The following is a 24912-nucleotide window of genomic DNA, read 5'->3' as shown; positions in this document are numbered from 1 at the left end:
ATTGTATCCAAGGTGGTGGTAAGCTCTGCTTCCGTGCTGTGAGCCTGCCTAAAGCCATGTTGAGAGGGGTCAAATCCTCCTGACACAGTTAGAAAACTAGCAAATTCCATATCAATGTGTTTTTAAAAAATGTTCACCTACATGGGAAGTAGGGAAATAGGCCGTAAATTACTCAGGTCATGTCTTGCTCCATCAGGTTTCTTTTTCAGGGGGATCACAGTAGCATCCCTCCATGAAGAGGGGTAAGATCCTGTGGTTAAAACTTCACAAAAAAACGGGACTAGGGCAATTTAATTCAGGAGAAAACTCAAGACATGGCTCTTTGAGGAATAGCCAACCGGCTGACAGCCTCCACTCCCAGGACCTGGCTACCCCCCTGGGGTGATATGTCGGGCTCTATAAATTGATTTAGATTTGGATTTGGAAGAGTCTTCTTGGGGTCAGGGGAAAAATCTCTAAGTCTCAGTAAAGCATTTCAAAGGGGCAAGAGTAGAGAGGGCAATACCTCTCAGAGTCCAAGGGGTTCAGCGCCTGAAGATAGGCAAAAGGACTCTGCCACTAACCCATCTGGGGAAAGGTATATTAAAGTTCTTAGGGCAAAATGATTCGTCAGTCCACCACTCCACATTGACGTTGAAGGTGTAACATCCAATAGAAATTGAGCAGGTGACTCATACTGAAACATCAGCTAAGATTCTCAGGGTAGTCATGAAACACTTGTATGCAATGTCAGTCCACAGTCCTAAATGTTCCTTACTCAAGGACAAATTCACATACTCACTATGTGTAAGACAATAAGGCATCTATTACCAAGCTAGGTTTCTCATGAGAATGAAATCTGGAAGAAAAGTACACATTAGCAAGATGACTTGACATTTTCTGCCCAGTCACAAACACAGGGCATAACAGGCCTCACTTAGGCTAATGCGAGTGAATTAAACAGCACATTAAATCATGCAAATAAAACATTTAGCACTCACGTTATAATTTCAACATTAATAAACTTCTGTTAGCATTCATGTTACAATATTTTTAAATTGAAAAATACTTTGTTAATACATTTCTATGAATATGGCACAGAGCTACATTTCTTTTTTTTTTTGCATACAAATTTAAAACTCTTTTCATCAGATATCTAATAACGTTTTAATGCAGACTATTTAGCTTAGACTCTAAAATATAACATAATGACAGGTTCATTCTTCAAACATGTAATTTAATCTCAATACCACACAGGTTTCCGATAGCTAGTGTGGAGTACAAGCATACTAATATGGCGTTTCAGTGCATCACTTTACAATCAAACTATTAATACTTTGGTTAACAAAATGCATAAAATGTCACGTATAGATGATCACTGTGATGTGGGACAATACAAAGATTTCTGCTACATCAGTGCTAACCTTTCATCTTTTACAGTAGTCACACGTTGAGAATTAAAAGGCCTAATTATCCCATCCTCGTCACCACTACGAAAGAGAAAGGTATTTCTGATTTGTAGGTTCGGAAGTTGTCCTTATTAACAAAGCCCCAGCCACAGTTTCTACTTCCAGCTCCAGCTGTCCCCACTGGAATTATATCTAGGCTGTTTATCTATAGAATACAGGCGACAGAACATCCCACCAGTTAAATATACATGATGGTACAACAGAGTACAACAGAGACAATACCACAGTGGGGTTCCCCTTCTGAACTTTGGGTGCTTCACTAGACTCTGCCCAAGTCAAGTTCTGTCAGTCCTACAAAAATATAAATTATAGCCTTTGTAGGTGTTCCTATTTTTGTTGCACTAACCTGGAGAAACAACAGAGCACGCTATAGCAAGACAGTCATCAAGCGAGGAAGGGATGAAACAAAGGAGTCATTTCTCTGTAGTGCCTACTGCCTGGAAGTGGGCAGAGGGAGCCTATATGATTGTTAGCCGTTTTGTCTAACTCACTTCAACACTGTTTGCTGTAGCCAATGTTAGTGTCCCACTGAAAAGGTTGCATTAGTAAAGCAGGATATGTGAATGCATCTTTCCGGATCTAGGTCATGCAGTTATCCCACCAACAGGTTCAACATTAGCTGCTTGAGGGGCAATGGATCATCAATGTGCTGATGACGCTCCATGGGACCATCCAGATGAGCTTTGTTCTTGAACCTTTCCTGGACTAAAATCAATAACAATTTGTCAGATATGTTATGCAGTTCAAGATTCTGCACTCTCAATCATATGTCTAGCATGGCTGATACAGTTCATGTTATTCTTGAACATCAAGAAATCCTGAGCTATAGATTCTACTTGAGTCATATGTTGTGTTGAGGTTTTTTAAAAGCTGCTGTCTACCTGTCTGCTGCAGTAAGTGGGTATAGATTATTGCGTTTTCTCTTGCAAGATTGATCAAAATTCCCCAGTACTCCTTAAAGACCCTGTACTTTTGCAGATTGGGCAAAAATACAAAAAGTCACCAGCCCATATCGCCTTGCGCTTCCAGCTCCAAAGAGGCATTGTGGCCCTGGCTAAGAGCTTCAATGCAGAGCGCATTAGGCAAAACCTCCAGGTGAGAAACAAAGTGTGGGTTTGGGAGATGTGGACCATGGTGTGTGATTCTGGGAGATTAGTAGCACAGTAAGGGGCTACTTGGTAGTCATAAAACAACCATTGTGTATTACTGGCAACTTGTATGAATGAATAAAGAATCTTTATAACAAATATTTAAAACCATATACAGTCTTTCTTAAAAATATTTGAATAATTGACATTCATTTTACATGAGGGGGTTAAAGTACTTCTAAACACCTTGCAGTAGCTTCAGCGCACTGCGGAATAGTATGAAGAGCGTATACTGAGCAGCGAAATAGAATATCTGCAAGAATCCAGTGGTGGTGAACTGGTTGATCATCCATCAGGGATGAACAGGGGTCGGTGATTCTAGCCCCTGTATGGATCCAACATGATCACAAAGCTGTGAGTTAGAGCAACAGCCCTCATAGTCTAGGTAAGGAATGTAACACAGGTATTACCCGTCTGACTGGTCAGTTGTTTAGGGCTATAAAGAGGAAACTGTGATTAACCAAACAGCTGGATGAAGGGGTGGTTTTTTTTTTTTTTATTAAACTTATGAATTTGCTGTCATAATTTTCCAGTAAGAGGTTGGGATTTTCACATTCCGCCGCCTTAGACCTGAAGCGATCAACTGTCCTATGTCTTATAGCTAAACAGTTGTAAACCATAATTAGCAGGACTGAGGCGTCTGGTTGGTTAATGAGGGACAGGTTTGTAAGACAGTATTATGAATGAGTAAGGAGTGACTTGTGTACATGGCAGAGTATTTTAAAAGTTACTCTTACTGGGACTATTTAGCGCGGTTTTGAGGCCATTGTGATGCAACCGTATTTTTTCAGACAGCACAATTGGCAAGCTGCATAGTTTCAAAGCTCCCTAGAGTTGTGAGAGAACAATATCCAGGTGACCATTTTGTATACTGTTGCAATAATCCCAGCGTGACTTGCTCACACCAAGCATTAATAAAATTTTCTGAAAGTAATGGCCCATCAGCAGAACCACTTTTATAAGCCGTAGGAGTGAGGAATGTTCTTTTGAGAACCCATTTATTTAGCGAAAATGAACGTTACAATAATGCCATGGACTTTATCCATGTGGGCTGAAGTAGAGCCCAATTCCCTGGGATGCCCTAGAAGGAATGTGGCTGAAATGACTGGGCCAAGGGCAGAATTTCATTTGTTTTTTTGCTGTTTAGACAGAGTACAACATAGTACAACCATATCCATAAACCAAATAAGATACTACTTGTAGTTATAAAAACTGTTCTTTCACTACCAGCCTTAGAGCACAGAATGTACAAAATTGTTAGTCCCAACAATTGAATAGTCATTCACAATAAATTAAAGATACCTAAAATAATCCTATTTAATGACTATTTACTAGTCCTGGGTTTAATTTAATTAGAGATACCTCAAATTATTGTATTTAATGCCTATTTACTAGGCCTGAGTGTATTTCAAATTAGGGGTCCTTTACCACAACTACATTGGTGGTGAAAAATGTGCTATGCCAACTACAAGGGTGGTGTTTTGTACTTAAAATAAATAAACAAAACACATAGGGCCTGATTACGACCTTGGCGAAGGGGATTGCTCTGTCCCAAATGTGACGGATATCTCGTCTGCCATGTTATAAGTTTCATAGGATATAATGGAACTTGTAATGCGGCGGGCGGGATATCCGTCACATTTGGGACCGAGTAATCCCCTCCGCCAAGGTCGTAATCAGGCCCATAATTTCCTTCACGTGACTCAATGTTCAGTATTCCAAGCTGCCTTGGAAGTCCCATTGAGTGCTCTTTTGAAGCTTGAAGCTCAGTCAGCGCTCTAGGAGACCCAGTATATTATCTCATATGTCCCCATCTGTCACCTGGTGTGCACAGATTACAAAAGTGGGTGGTGCTCTGGCAGGCTCAGGGTGAGGACTCTGGTTACTGTGTCCTCACCCTGTGACTAGTTGGGACCTGCAGGCCTAAGGAGGCCTCTCCTGCTTACCTGGGATAGGAACCTATGACCAAGCCCCAGCTCAGAGCCCCGGCAGGCCAGGGGGTAAAAGCCCCCAGCCTTGGGAACCTGTTCCATGGCCTTCTGTCTCACTTGGAGCCCGGAACAGGGACCTACAGTCCCAGGGAAGCCGTCCTTGCTTGTCAGGATAAGAAGTTCTGACCAGGCCCTGGGTCAGAGCCCCAGCGGGCAGGGGGTGGAAACCGTCAGCCCTGAGTTCTGTTCCCTGGCCCGCCGTGTCTCAAAGTGACCAAGACTGGGATATGCAGGTCTGGGGGGTCCTTATCTGCTTGCCTGGGAAAAGAACTTGCAAAGGTGAAATCCCTTTGTAGGGTGGCCAGGTCAGAGGAGGTTTAGCCAGCACTGTACTGTGATTGTGATAGCTGGGCTGACCTGGAAGTTCTGATGAAGGCTCATGTGACTCTCCAAGCCCAGCCAGGGCTCCAGAAGGTCGGATGTGTTTGCTTCAATGGCCTCCTTTCACTCTGTGTGAATGGATTACAAGAAAGGTACGTAGCTATCCTCTGGATTATTAGGGACAAGGTATGTGAGACCCATTGTCCTCCGGTCTTTCTCCCCAGGTGCAGAGAGGGTTCATTCTGGGGCCCCAGGAGCCTGAGTCTGTGGCTGTTTTCCAGTCTTGTCTGGCGGCCTTTCCACCAAACCTTGCTTCCTGGAGAGCAGGTTGGGATGCAAAGCTCACATACCCGTGCAGGGCAGACTGCTCGGGCAGTTTAGACTGCACTGCACTCTGATTGATTTGTTTCAGTAGCTCTGACTGGGCCCCGGTTCAGAGTTCCAGTTGGCCCTGGGGTGGAAGACCCCAGCCCTAGGCCCTCTTTTTCAGCCCCCTGTGTCACAAGTGCCCAGGACAGGGTCCCACAGGCCAAGAGAGGTCTCCCCTGCTTGTCTGGGTTCAGAAACTGTGACTGTGCCAGGGGTTAGAGCTCTGGGTGGCCTGGGGGTGGAAGCCCTCTATCCTGTGCTCCGTTTCCCAGTCCGCCAGGTCTCAAAGTGCCCAGGACAGGGTCACATTGGTCCGGGGAGGTAGCCCCTGCTAGTCCAGGTTCAGATGCTCTGAATGAATGAACGAATATATAAACTTATAATGCGCACAGCTACTCAGCAGAGTGTCCCAGCCCACCTGACACATCTGACTGGCCCCAGGTCAGAGCTTTGGCTGGCCCTGGGGTGGAAGCCCCCACTGCAATGTCTCAAACTGACCTGGTCAGAAAACCGCAGGCTCACGGACGCCTCTCTTTCTTGCCCCTGATAAGAAGCTCCGACCAGGCCCTGGGGTGGAAGCCCCCTGACTTGGGCTCCGTTCCATGCCCTGCACTATCACTTGGAGCATGAAACGGGGACCCTCGGACCCGGGAGGCCTCCCCTCTTTGCCCAGGATAAGAAGCTCTGACCAGGCCCCGCATCAGAGCCTCCCGGGCCCTGGAGGAAAGACCCCTGCCCTGAGCTCCATTCCCTGCCCCACCATGTTTCAAAGTGCAGCTGATGGTGAAGTGCAGATCTGGGGAGGCCTCCCCTTCTCGCCCCAGATAAGAAGCTTTGACCGGGCCCTGGGGTGGAAGACCCCAGCCCTGGGCTCATATCTCAAAATGCTCCATCGGGTATCTGCAGGCCGGGAGAGGCCTCCCCTGTGCCCAGGATAAGAAGCTGTGGCCAGGCCTCAGGTCAGAGCTCCAATTGGCCTTGAGGTGGAAGCTCTACGCTCTGGGCTCCCTTCCACAGCTCACTGTGTTGCAAGGTGCCTAGGACACAGTCCCGCTTGCCAGAAGCCCTGACTGGCCCCCAGGTCAGAGTTTTGTGAGCACCCCCTCAGCCCATTGCGTGATAACCAGCTCAGGCTCCAAGAACCTAGACCCCAGAGTCCCTGTCCCCTCCAACGGTGAGGGGAATCCTTTTTCAGAATTCACACCTTGACCGGATGGCCATCCTTTAAGTCTGGGCAACTGGCTGCTCTGAGCCCGAGACATCCGCTCGCACGCCATGTGTTCCTGTGGCACGCTCAGATCACTGGGCTGCCCTTGAAGCCCAGTTGAGGGCTCATTTGACACTTTAGGCCCAGACAGGGCTTCCGGAGGTCAGATGTGTTTTCTCTAGCTGATCCCTCTTTCACTTGGTGTGCATGGAATACAAGAAAGGGAAGTAGGCTTGCTCCTGACTAGTAGAGACAGGGTACGTAGGACCATCTTGCTGTCTGTTCATTCTTACCATGGTCCTGTCCTGGTCTGTGGCTGCCATCCAGTCCTGTCGTATGGGCTTTTCCCCGAGCCTTGCTTCTAGCAGGCAGAGATACAAAGATGACATCCCCATGTAGGAAGGCCTGCTCAGGGGTGGTCTAGCCAGCACTGTAATTTTATTGCGATGGCTGAACTGGAAGTCATGATAAAGGCTCATTTGACTCTCCAGGTCCAACCAGGGCTCCAGGAGGTTGGATGTGCTCGGTCCAGCAGCCCCCTTTCACTCATTGTGCATGTATTACAAGAGAGGCAGGCAGCCTTTCTCCGGAATATTAGGCATGAGGAATCTCCTTGTCTTCCGGTATCTGACCCCAAGTTGCGCAAAGGCCTCAGCCAGCCTTCCTCAGGATACCATGGGCCTGTGTCTGTGGCGGCCTTCAGCCCTGCCTAATGGGTTTTTCCTCTTAGTCTTGCTTCCCAGAGAGCAGGTAGGCAAGGACACAAAGCTGACCTCCCCGTGCAAAGCAACCTTTTTGGTCCGGGTTAGCCAGCACTGAACTCTGATTGATTGGGCACACTTGGTCCATTTAGCGATAGGCTGCTAGGCCCACCTCAGTAGTTGTCTCTAGTAAAGAGCTTCCATCTCATCTGCACTGTACGACTCGACGGTCTGCCTTTTGTAGAGGCCATTCAGCAGGGAGAACGCCTAGCAGGCTGGCAGCCTGTGAAGAGGTCTTACCATAGTGGATGGAGACAGATGGTGCTATTCCCGGATGCTGCCAAGTGGCCTGGGCCTAGCGCACCAGTCTGTTGCCCTTCTTCACCCAGTGCATTTCTGCAGCAGCTCGGAACAACTGTTCTAGTGCCTTGCCCCACTGCTCCGTTCTGTCGTTGCACAGCAGGCTGTGCCTGCCAGTGCTCGTGTGACTGCCATGCCCCCAAGCCCCTCCATGCAAGCAGGGGCTCCCTAAGCAGGCTTCTGTGGGCTGTGCAGGTGCAGCTGTCTGGTTTAGCCTACCAGTAGCCTATGCTTGTCTTGAAGACTGAGCCATGTACCTGGCTGGTACAGTGAAACTGAATGGCTTATTAAATGAGTTATGATTCTTTTGATTGCTCCATCTGTGATTAGGATAACTGGCAATTCTAGAGCTAATACATTCCAATAAGGGCTGATCTCCCCAGATTTGTGCATTTATCACACCAAGGCCAATATTGGCTTGCATGGCCTCTTTGGTGACACTAGTTAACCATGGGCTGATCGCATGTCCCCATGACAGTGATGATGCATAGGGATGTCTGGACTATGAACTCTACGGTGGAATCAGGGTTTGATTCCATAGAGGGAGCCTGAGGAATGGTTACAACCTCCAAGGAAGGCAGCAGGTATGCAAATTACCCACTCTCAACTCGAGGAGGTAGTGACAACAAATAACAATAGAGGAATGACTACACTTTAAATCTTTTAATGAGGATCCATTGGAGGACAAGTCTGGTGCCAGCAGCCACAGTACTTCCAGATCCTATAGCATATATTAAAGTTGCTGCAGTTAAGAAGCTCATAGTTTGATCTTGGCATTGAGCTGGTCTAGAGACTTTCCCTGCAACATGCCTGGGTGTGGTTGTGGGCTGGGCCAAGACTCTATAAAAAAGGAGCCAGTCCAGCTTCAAGTGCTCACTATTCAGAGGTCCAGGTGCAGAGCAGCAGCTACTTCCTGAGCTCCTGTCCCAGTGGCTTATTTGATCTTCCAGACATCTGACTTTCATTCTTCATTTGGAGATCCTTGTTCTGGGCGGTAAGACGGTGGTTGGGCTGGCCTCCCGACACCGTTATCGAGAACTCTCATGTTCTTGGGCCTAATTCTTTTATGATTTGACAGAGTACTTTGCGCGTGTGAAATATGCGCTTGAGTGTTTGTGACATTTGCAGGGTGACTTGCGAATCGGCAAGACGCGCGATTCGTTTCATGATAATTTAATCTTGTTATTCATTGCACGCTACCATTTCTTGACATTTGCATGGTGGCTTAAGAATCGGCAAGACGCGCAATTTGTTTTATGGTGTTTTAACTTTGTTGTTCATTGCGCGCTACCATTTCTTGACATTTACATGGTGGCTTACGAATCGGCGAAAGACGCGCGATTCGTTTTGTTGTACTTTGATCTTGTTCATTGTGAGCTGTTGTTTCTTGGTATTTACATCGTGGTTTGCGAATCGGCAAGACGCACGATTCGTTTAATGATGATGTGACTTTGATATTCATTGCGTACTATCATTTCTTGGCATTTTACATGATGACACTTGAATCGTCAAGACGCGCGATTCTCTCCTCGAGTTTGATTCATGTTGTTTGTTGTATGCCACTTTTCTAAGATATTTATCATGTAATATTCGAGTTGACAAGTTATGTAATTTGTTTTCCTGAATCCATATTGTGTTATTCATGGTGCACATTCCTTTTATGGTGTTTACTATACATATATATATATATATATATATATATATATATATATATATATATATATATATATATATATATAAATCTACAATATGCGCAATTTGTGTTGAAACATTTTAAGAGTACACAGAAGATCAGAGTTTCTAGATGCAATATTGTATGGTTCTAGTATGCATTCTCAAAAAAGGATTTATATGACTCGTTTAAAATTTAGTCAGAATGTTTTTCTGATTCTCATGTAAAGGAAAGTACTTGAATAAGAAAGTTTTCATTTAATCCATCTTGATTCCCTTACAGGTATCCGGCCATCTTGAAACTTAGTCATTTTAAATGTAATTCTTAGATTGTTCATGTTTACAGAATGACTATGCTTAGAATCATAATCTGGTATTGATTTCAGGAGATATAATTTTCATATTGTGTGTTATAACCTTTTTCTTACTACAGGTCTCCTTCCCAGTTGTTTCCCTTCCTAATCCCCTCTTCCCCTCTTGAACTCTCTTAGCCTCTGTGATTTATCTATCAGAGTCTTGGAGCTGTTCAGTGGTGGACGTGTTGGGAATGTGCGCAGACCCCGAGGATCTGGTGACTCTGACAGAATAGTGAGCCCACTAATTATTATCCTCCTGGTTTGTGTATGTTCTCAGCATGGCCACGCTGGATGAGTTAGTCAAGGCTGTCACCCAGCTCCAGGCAGACGTGGTATCATCCAAAGAATTGACAACTAGCTTAGCTGAGAGAGTGAGTCGGTTGCAAAATAAGGTACAGGAGAAGGAACAAAGTCCCACAGGTGTGTCCTGGCCAGGTACTTCTTTTCAGTCTTCTGGAAGTAATCCGACAAACATTTCCCTAAATGTTCCTTCCGCAATTCCTTTAGCTCCCCCAGAACGTTTCTCAGGTAACCCTTTGAAAGCGCAATCTTTCCTGGTTCAAGTGGGACTACACTTCACCTGTAGACCACATACTTTCCCCGATGCCCAGTCCAAAGTAGCTTTCTTGTTATCATATTTAGCTGGGGATGCAGCTACTTGGGCAATTCCTCTTGTGCGTAAAAATAGTCCCTTGTTGTACAACTGGAGAAATTTTGTTCGTGAGTTTGAGAGAGTTTTTGATCGTAGAACTGTAACACAGCCAGCAGATCGTGAATTATTAGATTTACGCCAAGGGAATCAAGACCTAGTGTTGTATTTAGCCAACTTTAACCGGCTGGTTGCCGAGACATCCTGGCCTGAAGAAAAACAAGCGGTCTTGTTTTACAAGGGACTAAAAGGGGAACTAAAAGATATCTTAGCGCAAATCGACCCACAACCTACAGACTGTCAAGAATGAATAAACCTTGTCTTGAGGCTTGATCATCGTTTAGCAGAACGTAAAGGAACGCGCAACAAGATTGAAAAATATTCATGGCGTGTTCATGATAACAGAGACTCAAGAACTCCGAAAGAGAGAACGCAGGAACCGATGGAAATTGGAACCATCAGAAGACCTTTGACCAAAGATGAAAAGGACCTACGCAGAAAAAATGGAAAATGTCTATATTGTGGGCAAAAGGGTCATTTTGACAAAGATTGTCCAATCAAACCAAAGAACAAGCAAGGTCCAGTTTCAGAAGGTCGCAGCCAATGCACCAGTCGAGTTGGAAAACTAAAACACCCAAGAAGCAGAGAAGGGTTGCTCTTGCGTGTCACCGTGGACCCTTCACAATCTAGACATCTTAAACTGGAAATAAGAGTTCAGGTCAAGAAAAAGATCTATTTCAAAAAAGCTCTAGTCGATTCTGGGGCTACTGGGAACTACGTGGATGTCCAATTGGTTCGTGCATGGGGGATCCCATGTATTGAAAAGAAGACCCCAGAAATCATCCAGGCAGTCGATGGAAAACTCTTGACTGGAGGTCCAGTAATGTAGTGAATCCTAGTTAATTTTAATGGGATAGCAGGAGTTAGCTTAGCCGTTGGCTTGTAGACTCGTGCCCCCGTCACCTAGTGACTTTTAACCTACTTAGCTTGCTCTGTCTTAAACCCATTTAATTATTAAATTTTTCTAAGATGGCTGCATTGTTTATAGTTAGGCCACTTGTTATGAGTTTTATTAGCAGTTTCACTGCGACCAGGGCGTCAAGGTCAAGCACAAAAGACAAATAGTAGGTGTTCACACTTAGGGATTTTCCCTCTCTATACTTTCGAGGGATTGTTGATATTAATTGCCGTCCCAAGCATGCCTGTTATCTATTGTTTTGGAATACACCTACGTCAGGGGACCTTGTAGATCTGTATAAATACATCACACTTTAGACAGATAATCAGAGGGATTCCGACCAGAGGGCATCGCCACCATCGCTGATACCAATGCTGCAGTCATCTTGACGCTGACCCAGTCTTCGTGTCCCTGCGGAATCTGAGATAGAGACCTCATTTCAAGGTAACGAGGGTTGGGGGCTCCTCTCATGGACACAGCTTTGGCAGATTAGGTTTAGCAAACCCAGCTCTCCTTTAGGTAGGAGGTTAGGCCTATTCTCGTTAGAGTATTAGGGCATATTCCATCTTATATAAACATATATATATATATATATATATATATTTCTTTCATATATTGCAAAATGGTGGGGGTCTTCATAACAATGACTCTCTTCTTCACAATACTGTTGCTTGGTATATTCTATTCATTATCCTAATCATTGCAGCTCATGCAACTTATCGTAAATTGCAGTTATGTTAAATAAAAACTTTTATAACTTCACTGCATCTGTGTCCTTTGTTTGTATGAGACATAATATATCTGTGAGAAAAGGGTAATCTCCGTTTAACCACGACATGCCCTGAGATATCTTATTTTTGAGTCAATGCGTAAATGACTGCCATAAATCACCTTTTACGATAGTGTTTCTGGTGAGGTACTGCTAGTGAGCCGGTAAGGTTTGAACAACAGTTGCAACTAGTTGTAGGAAAAGACTTAGGGGGTCATTACAACCTCGGCGGTCTTTTTACAAGACCGCCGTGCTGAAGACCGCCAGTGGTGGCGGTTTTCCGCTCGCCGTATTATGACTGTTGGCAGCTCTATGTTGTTTTTCCGACGGAGAGCTGCCAACAGCCATAGTGACGGGCGACGGGGAAGTGGAGGTTGCTCCACCTCCACCGCCACGCCAACAGAACACCGCCCAGCGAATCACGTCCTGTGATTCTGCGCGGCGGTGTTCTGTTGGCGGTGTGGTGTCGGCGGAGCTGCCCCCATGACTCCCGTCCCCTCCCGGAGGATCGACGGAACAGGTAAGTTGATCGTCCGTTAGGGGAGGGGGGTGGGGGGGCGTTGTGTGTTGTGTGCGTGCATGGAGGTATGCGTGGGTGTATGTAGAGGGGGTGTGTGAGTGCGTGTATGCTTGCGGGGATGTTGCGTGTTTTGGGAATGAGTGGGTGTATGTCTGTGGGTATGTCTGTATGGATGTGTGCATGTATGTTTGAATGTGGGTGTGCGTGTCTAACTGTGTGTGGATGTTGGCATGTATGTTGGGGTGTGTGCGTGTGTTGGTGGTGCCTGCGTGCATGTCGGGTGTGTATGAGTAAGGTAATGTCGGGGGTCGGGGTGGGGAGGGGGGTCCTGCCACCCTTGGGGGGTGGCAGGAGTGGTGGGCGGTGTAGGGGAGGGAGTCGGGGTGAGGGTGGGGTGTGGGTGAGAACCCTATCAGTGCCAGGGAAGGAATTCCCTGGCACTGATAGTGCTTACCGCCATGGATTTCATGGCAGTTCCTACCGCTGGAAATCCACGGCGGTAAGCCGGGTCACAATACTGGCGGCGGTATCGTCACGGCTGCCGGGTTGGAGACCCAGGTCTCCAGCCCAGCGGTCGTCTCCGCCCTGGCGGGCGGAACGGAGAAGCGGCAGATGACCATGGCGGTAACCGCCATGGTCATAATTCCAAAAAAAAGACCGCCAGCCTGTTGGCGGTCTTACCGCCGCTTTAACACCGTCCGCCAGGGTTGTAATGACCCCCTTAGTCACCTACAAACTAAAGTACTGTCATCCTGAGACCAGCAGTCTTGCTCAGAACAAGAGTCCAAACTACGACATGATGCCACCAACGATGGTGTTTAGGCACTAATTTACGGATACCCTGACTATCACTGTCTCACAGACAACAGGTACCCTAAGTACCGTTATACGGAGACGTCCGTGGTCTTTGGGAGAATCCTCCTCAGCTGAACAGGTAACACCTAATTAAGCTGTAGGTTGTTTGAGCTAGAACTCATAAAAAGGAAAAACTTCCCCTATTTGGTGTTCCGTTCCTCTAAACAACTATTGCTAATACCATTGACATTCCTGCGAATGCTAGACATGCACTTACACAACATTTATTAGCGCATGGCCTTACAGAAGATGGCGGGGATGTTACGCTGATAAAAGAGGCAACTGAAGCATACCAAACAGAAACGTTTTACTGTTGGGTCACCTTTCCTGAGGCTGACCAAAGAACGCACACATTTCACACATATGAAATTGCGAACGTACCTGTAAGGTACGAAGCATACCAGTATCATGAAATATCGCTCACATATCAAGAGCATCAGAACTGGTTTGAAGGCGCCCTACCACATGTACTACAAAGAGTGAGGCTAGGTCCCTTAAGTAATGAGGGACCTACATGGCCTATGTTTGCCACATATACACCTTACCCAGGCATACAGACCATGCCGATCGCAGATTTACGAGTATTATATAACGAATTAGTGGCATTATATAGACGATTGGTTCAGTTCGTAATGCGAACGTTGAACACTACACCGGCGCGTCCAGCACTGCCAGTAGCTGGTGGTTATCAATTGGTTACTGGGATTAATCCACAAACAGTGCATACTGTTATGGGTAAAGTGCCCACGGAACGGGAAAAAATACCGTTCTGGATAGCCCAGAAAACTAATCAGCTGGAAGCTGTGTTTCCCCATACGGGACCACAGGAAAAACATAGATTGCTCACTATGTGCTTGCCGTTTGGGATGGTTCCCTCGGTCGAAGACTGTGCCACATGGGGTTCAGTCTTCGCTGCTGTTTATACTACCACACATGGTACCCCAACACTTGCCAATTTACCGGAGGTGTTAAAACAAATACAAAATGAACATGGGGCTGCACCGGCCCTGGATCTGGGGATGAAATTGATGCGTAACTTTGACGCCGTCTCCTCAATAATACTAAGTAATATTAAAGGGAAAGCGGTGGCACTGGCAATACGCCAGCTTCTCCGAGAAACTCCAAATCTGGAACAAGAGAGACAGCTACCAAAAATAATTTCCGATACCTATACTGGTATAGGACGGGATAGTTTGGGAGCCAAACCTAAAAAATTGGAATTACCATGTACCACCCATAAGGAAGGTACAAAGCAGGCACAAGAGGGTTCTAAAAAGCGCTGGGACAAACAAAAAAATGTCAAAGAACGGAGAAACAAGAGAGCTGATTCTCCACATCCGGAGTACTCCGAAAGGAGGTATAATCTCAGAAATAGGGAGCACATTAGAACTCCAGACAGATATACTGATTCACGTCCCTCTCGTTCCTTTCAGGACGCACCGGATAAACGTAGCGAGAGAGGGGGCCGTCAAGATTGACGTCCGGAATACGCGAAAGAAAAGAAAGACTCACCACAGTCTGCCATTAAAAAAGAAGAAAAGACTCCTCAGCAAAAGCCACAGTTTAAAAAGAAGAAAGTGGCAGCACTGACAGTTAAAAATGCCAGAAGTATTGAGAACACTGTTGAGGAACAAGAAGCGGGCCGTCACTCTGTTGGACAGCGTGGCAGAGGTCACGATATGTCGCCAGAGTCAAAGATCATCTGGATGCGCGACAGCAACTAGCGATTACATCGCGGTTGAGACAGCGGATGGCCGCGTTCTCCCACCCGATAGGGTTTATGATTTAACAATTCAGATAGAGGGAGACGTGGAACGCATTATTAGTGTAATATTTTGGGATGAACTTACTAGTGATATCCTGTTGGCCGAGAGAGACTGGCCATCTGAACACGTCTGCAAGCTCCCGCATGGGGAAGATGTCATTTTGCCTTCTTTCTCCGATCTTGTAACAGAAGCAGCCAAAGAAGCCTATGCTGCTGAATGGGCTTTAGCGCAGGCACCTGCACTATACCGTAATCATGTAGGTTGGGACAAGGACTCTCCTTGTCATGTTATTCCCGTTAGGTCTACACCCCAACCACAGCCTCAATACCCTGTTAAGCATGAGGAGAAAGCTCCAGTGAAGGAGATACTATCACAACTTGAGTACCAGGGAGTATTTGAGCCCTGTACATCGGCAATGAATAATCCACTATTCCCTGTTGCAAAGCCAGATCATTCATATAGAATAGTGGTTGATTATAGACACTTAAATAGTCATACACGCACATATGCTATACAGAATTCCCACAGCACAGCACTGATAAACAATATAGTGCGTAAAAAATATAAAACTACATTAGATATATCTAATGGATTTTTCTGCCAGAATTTAGCACATGAAAGTAGAGACCTAAGTGCATTTTCATTTGGCTCTCAGAAACGCTTTTGTCGTTTACCTCAAGGCTATAAAAATAGCCCAGGCCTGTGTTCAGCCCGTGTAACATCAATTTTGCACGAGCTTGATTCTGATGCATTGTCCTATGTGGATGATATCTATATCACTGACGACGCCCTCGACGTTCATCTTGCGAGGGTCGATCGGATAATTTTGGGATTTGCAGACCTCGGTTATAAATTTAATTTTAAGAAAAGCAAGATAGCCTTTCTTAGTGTATTGTTCCTGGGATATGAGCTATCAAACGAGGGGAAGAGCCTGGCCCCACGTTTCCTAGAAAAGTGTGCTCAACTACAGCCTCCGAACACACTTAAGAAATTACAGTCATTACTGTGTTTCTTCAATTTTGGCAGAACATACATTCCAGATTATGCAGAACGCATCAAGCCACTTTATGACTTAATTCAGCCCAATTTTTCTAGCAGACGATGGATGATTGAACACACACACATCCTTAGGGATATGCAACGGGACATGCTGGAAGCTAAACACTTACACACACGTGACAATAAAACAAATTTGGTCATCAGAATAATTGCTGGTGCCCTTGGATTTACTTATGTCACCTTCAATGAGGATGACACAGTGCCGATAGCATATAAATCACATTTATATTCAAATGCTGAAAAACGTTTTGCACCTACAGAAAAGATGCTGAGTGCAGTTCAAATGGCCGTCATAAAGGAGAGGCCACTTGCCCAGGGGAAACACATTATTGTAGTCTCCCCGGTGCCGGCCTTAGAGGCTGTCACTAAAGCGAGCGTTCCGACCGCTAAGGCATTACATCCACGCTGGATTCAATGGGCAACGTCTCTGACTGCCACTGATGTTGATTATGTATTTGAGCCAAGACTTCAGACACAAAATTTTTTCCAATATGAACAGGAGTACCCCGCTCCTCTGCATATCTTGCCACTAGACGGTTATACTACTATCATTTATACTGACGGATCAGCACAACCGGCTGTAGGTACCAGACATCAATACTCGGCCGCTTGCGCAGCCGTGTGCGGGGTGATGGAAGATGGAGTTTTCCACCCTCACAATACCTACACGCAGACCTTAGAGGACTGCACAGCCCAGTTGGCTGAGCTTAAGGCTCTTCTTCTAGCGCTCGAACATACTGAAGCAGGAAGCCAGACTTTGATAGTCTGTGATTCATATTACTGCGTCCAGTCATACAATGAATATCTCAATCATTGGAGATTGAACGGGTTTAGGGATTCTAAAGGGAACACCATTAAACACAAAATGTTGTGGGGGAGGGTGGCTGATCTTAAGGATAAGCTACCATGTGTCCATGTAGTTCATACATTAGGACACCAACGTGTAGGAATACACGTTGCCGGCAATACATTGGGTGATGAAGCGGCCAAAGCATCAGTAGCTACAGCTTCTGTGGCTGCAGTAACTCGTTCTCGGACGAGATTGGATAATGAACCACTGATTGCCGTTAAAGCTTCGGCTGCAGGCAAGACCCTTCCGAAAGGATACCCTACAAACTATACTTACCATATCAGTGCACAGAATGTTGCTTATGCAACAATTCCTGGGGTTGGAGATCAAGTGATCCCTAATGAAGACCAGAGATTAGAGCTGATTACAGCCGCACATGCGGGTGTCGCTTCTGCACATGCTGGTATACAGGCCACAATAACAATTCTTCAGCAACGATACTGGTGGCCTGGTCTATGCAGACGAACAAAGCAGTATGTCCTTTGCTGTGACATTTGTCAGCAGATTAAGGGCTCTAATATCAGACGCCCTCCGCAGACATCCCTCTTAGTGTCAGACAAGCCATTTCAGTGTGTGTACCTAGACCATTGTGGTCCCTTACAACCTGATGGTGCATACAAATACATTCTAGTGGCTGTGGATTCCTGTTCTAGATTCCTGTGGGTATGGCCTCAGCGGTCGGCTGACGCCCGGACTGTTATAAAAGATTTGCTGATCTTTATCGGTACATATGCGGTTGCAGCATTCCATTCGGGACCAAGGCCCTGTATTTGCCTCTAAGGCATTTAGGGATACCATAGGGTCGATGGGTGTTGAACTCCATTACTCCTCACCATACCATCCCGAGGGAAATTCGGTCGTGGAGAGGCGGAATCGTGATCTAAAGCAGTCCTTAACAGCTCGGGTATTAGGTTCAGGCCGCAGTTGGTTACATCACCTGTATGGGGTCCAGAGAGCACTGAATAATCTGCCAAGACGGTCCTTGGGGGGGAAAGGTTCTCTTTGGGATACCTATGTATGTCCCCGATCTTGATGCCCCTGGTATGGTGGCAGCAGAAACACCATTTGACATAAAAGAACATCTCACTGTTTTACAGGAGCTTCAACAATTTTTTTATGATAAATCATCTGCAAGTGCTGCCACCTTAGGAATAAGGGAATTGGCGAAAACTTCGACTGGCTGGATTCCTAACGTTGGGGATCTGGTTCGCGAGAAGATCGCTGTGAAAAAGGAGTTTGGTCCATCATACAGAGCACCTGTACCGGTCTTGGGAATAAAAGGCACCAGGACTGTCATTCTACCACCATTGTCCGGTTCTAAATCGAATAGATTCATCTCCATTGATGACATCAAATTACACCATGTGGCCGATTCTTCACAGTAGACCAGGAGGTCCCTTGGCTGGTTCCCAATCCCCTCTCACTACCCAACAGGACATCCATCTACATAGTAAGATGAACATCACTGCTACTGACTATGCAACTATGTCAACTGCTGTTCCGGACACTTCCTCGACCATGGGGAAAGCAGAAATTTTGTTGGTTCCAGTCACATCTTCAGTGACCACCCCACTTCAAGATTTAGCTGTATTTTATACGAACCCTTCCATGACTCATGACGTTGTCTATCAAGAACCTACACGAGCGGTGGATCAGAATTCAACGGGTTCTGTGTTTGCAGAGACTTCCTCTGGCTATTTCATAGACATTGATGATTTTTCTTCGGATTCATCCTCAACTGTGACTGACAAACTTTCAAAAAGTAGTAAGCTTTATCGATGGCTTAAAAAGAACTATTTAATATACCCATGGATCTATCTATGGTTCTGTTTGACATTTATTGCATTATTTTTATGGATAGGTTTTGTGACCGTTTTCTTTTTGCTGATTAATGGTCACTATATTCCTGATCGCTCCTCTGTGGAGCCTGTTGATGAAATTTTAACACCACATCATTCTTCACATAAGGTCCGACGAGATTTGTCCCCTGTAAATATTACAGCTATACCAATTACTGATGGGATTGTGTGGGACAAAGTTCCATTCGATATATACGGGCCTACTGAGATAATTCAAATACCATACATGTTCAAAATTTCGATGTCTGATGTTATTACACCTAATGTTGTCTCTGATGATTGGGATGTCCAAACAGTTGATTCCATGCTAGCTGAAATGAAGGACTATTCCGCTTTTGGAAGTGATGATGTATATGATTATACAATGAATTATGGGGAAATGTTCTGCTATAATAATTGGGGACATCACTACCTACACCGTGCAACTAGATATAGGCCTCTCTTGAACTACACACAGTGGGAACACTGTTCAACACCACAGGTGGGGAGTCCAAAGTATTACAGCGATAAATTTACATACTTTTCTGGGCATGATACAAACAAAGCAAAGTCGTATTATTTTAAAATACCTCCAGCACAAATTAGAAAGCTTTTGCTAACAGATACAAAACTGATTTATTCAGATCGCTTTGTTTCCCGGCTCTCGCTTGAGGGTTACACATATTGGAAAAACACTATTGATTTGAAAAGTGTAGGGGGGACACAAGATTCGCAGATACAGGGTTCCGAGGATGCCTGATTCCTGTGCAAATGATTTTCTTAAATGACACTATTGAGCAGACATCCTGTCTGTGGTTAGCTAAAATTAAAGACCTGAACACGCCCAGTATCCCTACTCCGGAAAAATTTAGAGATTGGCAACACTTTCTTAATGTCACAGATGACAGGCTAGATGCAATGGTTAAGGCTGGTACCTATAATTCTTCACTTTCCCATCCCGGCGGGTGGTTGGTATGACCCACTGACACTGATGAGTGTCAAAAGTGTTTCTTGAACTCTTCAAGGGGGTTTTCAATTAACAGGCCTGACCCTCGCTTTCTATCAGGTCAACATACAGGTATAATTACAACATACAGTGTGGGTAAGCAGTGCCCGCAATGGGTGCAGACAAACACGTTAACAGCGGTTAAAAAACACCTGAACACTCTTTCTGACAGTATAGACTTACAGGATTTCCTGTTAGGTCCTAGAAAACAGCGCTCGAAACCGTTTTTATATGCTATGTACAATGAAATTTGGAAACTTTCCCAGATTGAGGCTGCTGCACGTTTAAGGCAAATAGATAAAGAGAATTTGGAAAAAACATTAGCTGTTGTCGACAATGGCATGAACACGCTGTCCAACAGGATTTATTCACTATCAAATATAGTGTCGCCTGCTATTGATATCACTCAGACAGACTTGTCCCGGTTATATCATGGGCAAACTCATCTATGTTCCATCATGCAGCTGGGTTGGACATTACAGACACTAAAAAGTGGCCACATTCCATGAAGGTACATTAATGGGAGTGAACTATTCACTGCTTTTAATTTTTCCAGGGAACAAGAGACAATGGCTAAAAGGGAGGCTAGTTTCACCCTGCTTCAAGTAGAAAAGTTAGATAAGTTGCCCTTCACAGTAGCAGAGAGTCCTTCAACTATCTGGCTCTTACACGGCATTATTAATTTACCGATTTCAACGTTTCGTTTCTCAAGCTGCCTGAAACATCTTGCAGTGGGACGATATGAGCAGCTAGGAGATAGCTTTATTAAGGAAAAGTGGGAGTTGCCCTTTGACTATAGATGTCTGAACGGTGAACAGGAGGTCTTTCTTAGCGGAAGTGAATGTGAGACTGCTGTTCGTCATTCTATGATATGCAAACAGGTGTCTCTTCACGGTCTTTGCAATGCGGGGGTCGCGAATGTGGCCTGTTTTCTGAAAGGCACTCCCGTCCCCTTGATTCGTCCAGTATTTCATGTAGTTTCCAATGGCAGTTATGTGGTACTGAACGATCAAAGCTGTTGCGGCTTGCGAACTGGAATTGCCTACGTAATCTCCGTCACGAAGGTCGTTACGTGTTGTGGACATGTTTTGTTTCCCCCCACACGAGAGATGAAATTATCTGACATGTGGCCCCACATAGACACTATTAATGTGAACTATGACAAGTTGAGTAGACTAAAGGTGCTATTGTTTCAGAAACAGGTCGCCTTGACATCTGCAAGACGTATGCTCTCCAGATTGCGAGATCATCAGCCGAGATACAATCCCTTTTAAATACCGATTTCCCCAAACACCTTGGAGAGCTGGTATCCAGAATATTCAATGCTTCAAGCACCACTGGGATTGTTCATTTCTTTAAGGCTGTCGGGTCTGGTTTCGTGTCCATCTTCCAGACTGTCTTTGAAGTCATTCCATGAGCCATCCATTCTCTCTTTTCAAATGTGTTTGGTGGCTTTCCATTTATTTTGGCTTTAATTGGCGGACTACTACTGCTATTTCTTCTGATTCGCAGTGGTTGTTTCTTTCCAGCAACGCAGAGCAATGGAGCCGCTCCCGCCAACTCCACTGTGCCGTGAGCACATGGTTCGGATCTTCGGTACACCTTTGCTGGTGGAACTGGAGCTTGACTGGTCGTTGTCATTCCGGCCACTTCTCTGGTGTGTACAACCAGTCTTCCGCTGCATATGGTGTCTCTTTGAGCATCTGCCTATGGTCTGTCTTGCTGTTGCACTGACATCTCCTGTGGACCACGAACTGCTGATGTCGCCGATGAGGGTTCATACACGGTCATGCCCCTTGAGACTGAGGTTGCTCCGCGAGGCCACCTATGAGCCTTCCGTTATAAGATCTAACATGGATGAGGACACTGCAGCAAGTATCGATGCACCGGGGAATTTAGCTCAGTTCTGCTCTGTGGATCCGTTTGTCCGCCCAGCACTAGACTTCACTTCGGACAAAGTTGACTAATTTTTGAGGTCCTTAACTGGTGACTTCGATGACATTCTTCAAGATCATGCGTATAACTCATAATTTGATTAATTTACTTACCATTCCCGATTCCAAATTATGCAATTATAATAGACGTTTGCTGTACTTGTCATAGTTGATATTAACATCTCTGTATGTTTTTTAGACAGATTTGTTTTGAAGTATTTTCACACTTAGCTATATTTTCTATTATTAGCTTGTTTTTTGCCTTTAGCTTTTAGTTCAGAAGCAGCTTTTTAGCATTTGGGTTCCTGTAACTTCATCATACCTGTTACGGCAATGGGGAGGGTGTAGTGAATCCTAATTTGTTTTAATGGGATAGCAGGAGTTAGCTTAGCATTTGGCTTGTAGACTCGTGCCCCCGTCACCTAGTGACTTAACCTACTTAGCTTGCTCTGTCTTAGCCCATTTAATTATTTATTTCTTCTAAGATGGCTCCCTTGTTTATAGTTAGGCCACTTGTTATGAGTTTTATTATCAGTGTCACTGCGCCAAGGCGTCAAGATCAAGCACTAATGACAAACAAACAGTAGGTGTTCACACTTAGGGATTTTCCCTCTCTATACTTTCGAGGGATTGTTGATATTAATTTCCGTCCCAAGCATGCCTGTTATCTATTGTTTTGGAATATACCTAAGTCAGGGGACCTTGTATATCTGTATAAATACATCACACTTTAGACAGATAATCAGAGGGATTCCGACCAGAGGGCATCGCCACCATCAATGATACCGATGCTGCAGTCATCTTGACGCTGACCCAGTATTCGTGTCCCTGCGGAGTCTGAGATAGAGACCTCATTTCAAGGTAACGAGGGTTGGGGGCTCCTCTCATGGACACAGCTTTGGCAGATTAGGTTTAGCAAACCCAGCTCTCCTTTAGGTAGGAGGTTAGGCCTATTCTCATTAGGGTATTAGGGCATATTCCATCTTATATATACATATATATATATATATATTTCTTTCTTATATTGCAAAATGGTGGGGGTCTTCATAACAATGACTCTCTTCTTCACAATACTGTTGCTTGGTATATTCATTATCCTAATCATTGCAGCTCATGCAACTTATCGTAAATTGCAGTTATGTTAAATAAAAACTATTATAACTTCACTGCATCTGTGTTATTGCCTTTGTTTGTATGAGACATAATATATCTGTGAGAAAAGGGTAATCTCCGTTTAACCACGACATGCCCTGAGATATCTTATTTTTGAGTCCATGCGTAAACGACTGCCATAAATCACCTTTTACGATAGTGTTTCTGGTGAGGTACTGCTAGTGAGCCGGTAAGGTTTGGACAACAGTTGCAACTAGTTGTAGGAAAACACTTAGGGGGTGATTCCAACCCTGGCGGTCGGTGTTAAAGCAGCGGCCAACCCGCCAACAGGCTGGCGGTCCAAAAAATTTAATTCTGACCCTGGCGGGAACCGCCAACACAGCCCACCACTTTAACACTCCGACCGCCACGGCGGGACAGACACACAGCGCGGCGGTCACCGCCAACAGGCAGGCGGCAGACAATGTACCGCCCACACTATCACAACTCACCAATCCGCCACCTTTTCCGGGGCGGGAGCACCGCCGATAAAAACACGGCGGAAACAGACTACGAACGGGAAAACGCTCACCTCTACGCACTCCACGAGGACGAAGGACAGCATGGAGCCCGAGTTAAACTTCCTACCAGCTATTGTCTACCTGCTCATCTACCACGAGTACGAACTCCGGCGCAGAAGACAACGGTGAGTACTGCACCTACGACACAGGGGAGGGGGGAGGACGAAAGGTTACGGGCACACACATACGCCCCCCCCAACCATCAACACACCAATGCAGAGCAACAACTGAGTGACACCCCCCAAACCCCCCTGAAAAACACAAAGACATAATAAAAATGTTACGTTAAATTTATGTAAAAATTAGGTTCATTGAAGTCATGGATAATTTACGAAATGAAATATCAAACCATAAATAATGAACAGTGCGAAAGCTATGTACAAAGTCAATAAGTCCAGCTCAGTTTTTCGAATATTCACAGTCCGTGGGCCAATGTCCACCAAACACATGGGCAAAGCCCACACAGGAGACCTGAGTCCGTTGGAGAGAACACTGCTGGGGCATCAGATGACAAAACGACAGGCACCTCAGGGAGAAGGGAAGGGGGGGCACCTCAGCCACATGAGTCCACGACGCCAGAACCACGAAGGGGCCACCATGCCCACTGTGCCATCCTGGGGAGTGCAAAGCCACAGTCTCTCAAGTCTCTACAGTGGGTGGGTTGCCCACTGTTACATCCTGGGGAGTGCAAAGCCACAGTCTCTCAAGTCTATACAGTGGGTGGGTTGCCCACTGTTACATCCTGGGGAGTGCAAAGCCACAGTCTCTCAAGTCTATACAGTGGGTGGCTTGCCCACTGTTACATCCTGGGGAGTGCAAAGCCACAGTCTCTCAAGTCTATACAGTGGGTGGCTTGCCCACTGTTACATCCTGGGGAGTGCAAAGCCACAGTCTCTAAAGTCTATACAGTGGGTGGCTTGCCCACTGTGCCATCCTGGGGAGTGCAAAACCACAGTCCATCAGGTGGATTACAGACTCCACTGGTTATGGAGGAGGCAGGGTGCCCAGAGTGCAGCGTGAACAATAGCTCGAGACAGAACCGGCACTGTCAATGGGCCAGCGGTGCTTGAGACGGCGGGGCCCAGCGGAGCGGTGCTTGACAGGAAGGGCCCAGCGGAGCGGTGCTTGACAGGAAGGGCCCAGCGGAGTGGTGCTTGAGACGGCGGGGCCCAGCGGAGCGGTGCTTGAGACGGCGGGGCCCAGTGGAGCGGTGCTTGACAGGAAGGACCCAGCGGAGCGGTGCTTGACAGGAAGGGCCCAGCGGAGCGGTGCTTGAGACGGCAGGGCCCAGCGGAGCGGTGCTTGACAGGAAGGGCCCAGCGGAGCGGTGCTTGAGATGAAGGGCCCAGCGGAGCGGTGCTTGACAGGAAGGGCCCAGCGGAGCGGTGCTTGACAGGAAAGGCCCTGTTCAGCGGTGCTTGAGACGGCGGGGCCCTCTTCAGCGGTGCCTTTCAGCACGGCAG

At 46.0% G+C, this 24912-nt stretch overlaps 1 pseudogene; it reads left to right on the top strand.

Annotated features, from left to right (window-relative positions):
- The window catches only part of LOC138288485 (aldo-keto reductase family 1 member C1-like), a 228124-nt pseudogene that overhangs the window by 116714 nt on the left and 86498 nt on the right, over positions 1 to 24912 (top strand).

This window comes from Pleurodeles waltl, chromosome 4_1, assembly GCF_031143425.1.
Source record: "Pleurodeles waltl isolate 20211129_DDA chromosome 4_1, aPleWal1.hap1.20221129, whole genome shotgun sequence".
Taxonomy (NCBI): domain Eukaryota; kingdom Metazoa; phylum Chordata; class Amphibia; order Caudata; family Salamandridae; genus Pleurodeles; species Pleurodeles waltl.
This window is presented reverse-complemented; position numbering and strand designations above follow the sequence as displayed.